The 4,025-nt window shown below is 38.5% G+C and overlaps 1 pseudogene; it reads right to left on the bottom strand.

Annotated features, from left to right (window-relative positions):
• Positions 1–1,917: 1,917 nt before the first annotated feature.
• On the bottom strand, positions 1,918–2,763 carry LOC149218373 (UDP-glucuronic acid decarboxylase 2 pseudogene; annotated as a pseudogene).
• Positions 2,764–4,025: the final 1,262 nt, after the last annotated feature.

Below are 4,025 nucleotides of genomic sequence, written 5' to 3'. Positions count from 1 at the left end.
AGTTGAATTTGTGAAATCACATTTTTTGTAAAGGATGTGTATAAAAAATACAAGGTTGTTTCAAAATGAATGAGAGTTGGAGGATTATACAAGTTGGATGTAATGAATAATGGGCATCATCTTTTGACATCAACAGGCATGTCAAATATAGAGATTTAGCATCAAAGATATATACACTTAAATCATAATGACATAATCTTACTACAAAAGATATTGATAGTAGAAGACCTTCCAAATATTAAGGGTGAACACTTTGAATGTGAAGGTTGTGCACTAGGAAAACAACATAGGGAAGAATTTCCTGTGCATGAAGATAGAAGAAAACGTGAAATGCTTGAACTAGTGCACACTGACGTATGTGGTCCAATGCAAGCTAAGTCACCTGGTGGAACATATTACTTTATTATATTTATTGATGAGAACACTAGATACACTTGGATGTACTTTAAGATAAAAATCAGATTTGAATTAAAAAGGAGTTACAGCTCATAGGTGAGTATCACACCTGGAGACTGTACTCATACAAAGATAACTCTCTCCATACACTTTACTTTTCATCAAATGAATGATTACATTGTTAAGTACATCACTAGAAATCAGGTAGTTGCAAACAAACTCCTAAACTCTAGGAACAAATCCTAAACTAAGGAGATACATTACAACTTGTGTAACCATTTCTCCATTAATACAAAATAATATTAATTATTTTCAACTCCCCCCCTTAATGGAGAAAGGATTATCCTGAACTCCTAGCATCCTTCTAAACAATTCAAACTTTACACGCCCAAGAGGCTTAGTAAACATATCAGCCATGTTATCACAAGTTTTACAATATTCTACACATATCTCTTTGGATAGTAGTTTCTTTCGATGAAATAGAGCTACAGTGATCTGCTTTTTTCTGCTCCATGCTATGATCCCAGATCCAATGCTGAATGTGTAACCTGTGATAGATCTTCGATCATCCAAGTTACCTGCCCAATCAGAATCTGAAAAACTTGCTAGAATAACCATTCTGAACCTTTCCAGCAAGCTGCTGGCATACTTTCCTTGAGTAAGAAAGGTTTGTCTAGAGTCTTTCCATCTCATACACTTGTGACATCTGATTTCTTTGATCAGATTTTTAGCATTCCCTGTTACAATCATATCATCTACATACAAAGAAATCAAACTAATTTGCCTCTGTTTATTAAACTTGGTATACAGATTTGGATCATTCAAGCTCCTACGAAAGCCATGTTGTACAAAAAATGAGTCAGTTTTATCATACCACAACCTGGGTGCCTGTTTTAAACCATAAAGTACCTTTTTCAATTTACACACAAGATGTTCCTGCCCCTTTTTCACAAAACCTTCAGGCTGTACTAAATAAATTTCTTCCTTCAAGTCACCATTCAGACATACAGACTTAACATCTAGTTGTTGTAGCTGCCATTTGTGTTTTTTTGCTACGTAAATTAGCATTCTAATGGTGTTTAATTTGGCTACAGGAGCAAAGGTGTCATCGAAATCTATTCCCTCTTTCTGTGAGTAACCCTTTGCTACCAGTCTAGCTTTAAGATTCTCTATACTCCCATCTGCATTTATTTTTAGTTTATACAGCCATTTGCATCCTATGGGGGTTTTACCTTCAAGCAACTCAACCAAATCCCAAGTATGGTTTCTATTTATTGATTATATTTCCTCATACATTGCAACCCTCCATGCATCAAATTTACTTGCTTCCTCATAATTTACAGGTTCTACAATGTTTACAATCTTTGACATTAATGCATAGTCTTTCAATTTAGAAGGTAATCGAGTATTCCTACTTGATCTCCTTGGTAGGGAACTTACCTCAAATCTGTCTATTTCAGCCTTTTCTGGGCTTGCATTATTGATTACATCTCATGTTACTTCTTCTTCTTGTTTCTGCTCCTACTCTTCATCTTCCTTACTGTTTTCTTCCATTAGCAATGGAATGTCCCAATCACTATTAGAGTCATCCTTTCCTTCTTCAATCTGTTCTAGTTCTAACATTGTAAATTCTCCAGGATTCCCAAGATTGAAAGGACCAACATGTTCGCCCTCCATAAGTCGCATAAGGCCTTCAACTAGATCAGAAACGAACTGGAAGCTTCGTGTCTGTTTCCCATTTCCATAGACTGTCAAAGGCTCCTTGCGCAAAGCCTGAGCAACAAAATTACTTGCAACCCGACCATCATCACGGCACATTCGCGGATTAAAAATTCGAGCACTCCGAACCTCAACATTTGCTCCCATAGTTAGAGTTTCGGTTGTTCTCTTACCCTCATCATCAACCTCCAACAATAAGGGTTTCACAACATCATGTTCAAACCTCAGATTGCCAAAATGATGCAAAACATTCTCCTTCCTTCCTGTGAAGAAATTGTCGACAACAATAACACTGTCGCCTCTTCTCATGAGCCTGTCAGCTCCACCCGTCACGACAACTAGCAGGGACTTTCTCTTCAAACCTAGGAGCACTTTAGCCCCTGAATTCACCATCAAACCCGAATGATACTGAGCACACTGAGAAACAGGCGTCACATAAACAACCCGATGGGGTTTGTTGGGCACAAACCTTCCATTTTCATTAACATTAGAAGCCAAAAAACCACGCTGAAGGATAAAGAGAGTCGATGCAATGGTGATTCCTATCAAAATTAACAACAACCATTGCTCCCTAAGAAAATAATCTACTGGCCTGATAATAGACCACGTCTTTTCTGGCTTAAGAGAGTACTCATCACTGTTATTCATATTGGACTGATAAATTTCTGATCCTCTGATGAATCAGTCTTCAATGAGCCACCACCGGGCAAGTCCAATCTGTTGCCACCAAACAGATCATGAACTCCAATGCGCCACCAATGGGCAAGTCCGATCTACTACCACCGAACAGATTAGGAACTCAAATACGCCTCCACCGGGCAAGTCCGATCTGCTGCCACCGAACAGATCAGGAACTCCAATACGCCACCACCGGGCAAGTTCGATCTGCTGCCACCGAGTAGATTAGGAACTTCAATGTGCCACCACCAAGCTACTCCGATCTGCTACCACCGAGCAGATCCGGAAATTCAAAGTGCTACCACCGAGCAAGGTCAATCTGCAAAAAATTGCAGATTTTCCAAAGAGAAAGAGGTTGGCGCTCCTTCGACAGCGATTAATCCTTGATTTTCCGAGCCAATAGGGCTTTCTGGCGTGCTGGCACGCTTATCACCCTCAAAACCACACCAAGTCGCGCATATGTTCCTTAAAAAAAGCGCCAACTCTTCCTTCAGCTCAAAAATGGTGCGACTGTTCGCGACGAAACCGCGCCAACACTTTCTTGCGCTCACAGATGATCAGTCATCTGAGACCTATGCTCCAGGTGTTACTGTAATCCACCTGATCCTACGAATGCTTCTGTACGCTCCACTACCACTACAATTCTGTAATCAATGATGCATCCTAAAAAATAAGGCTATCCCTACTCTGTGCTCTGATGCCAAGATAAAAATCAGATTTGAATTAAAAAGAAGGAGTTATAGCTCACAGGTGAGTACTGCACCTAGAGACTGCACTCATACAAAGAGAACTCTCTTCGTACACTCTACTTTTCATCCAATGAATGATTACATTGTTAAGTACATCACTAGAAATCAGGTAGTTGCAAACAAACTGCTAAACTCTAGGAACAAATCCTAAACTAAGGAGATACGTTACAACTTGTGTAACCATTTCTCCATTAATACAAAATAATATTAATTATTTTCAACTCTTTATAAGAAATAAAAGTCACTATGTTTGAATACTTTAAATAATTCAATAGTATGGTTGAAAAGAAAACAAGAAAGAGCATTAAAATCCTTTGATTAGATAAAGGTGGTGAGTACACTTTAGTAGCTTTTGTCAAATACTACGAGAAAAAAGGAATTATGCAACAATTTAAAATACCACATACACCTCAGCAAAACGGAGTAGCTAAGAGAAAGAATAGAACATTAGTTGAATGTGCTCATAGTATGTTAAAAGGTAAA

The sequence above is a fragment of the Pinus tabuliformis genome, chromosome Q, assembly GCF_031772625.1.
Source record: "Pinus tabuliformis cultivar Carrire ecotype Pingquan chromosome Q, CPIR1, whole genome shotgun sequence".
NCBI classification, from domain to species: Eukaryota; Viridiplantae; Streptophyta; class Pinopsida; order Pinales; family Pinaceae; genus Pinus; species Pinus tabuliformis.
This window is presented reverse-complemented; position numbering and strand designations above follow the sequence as displayed.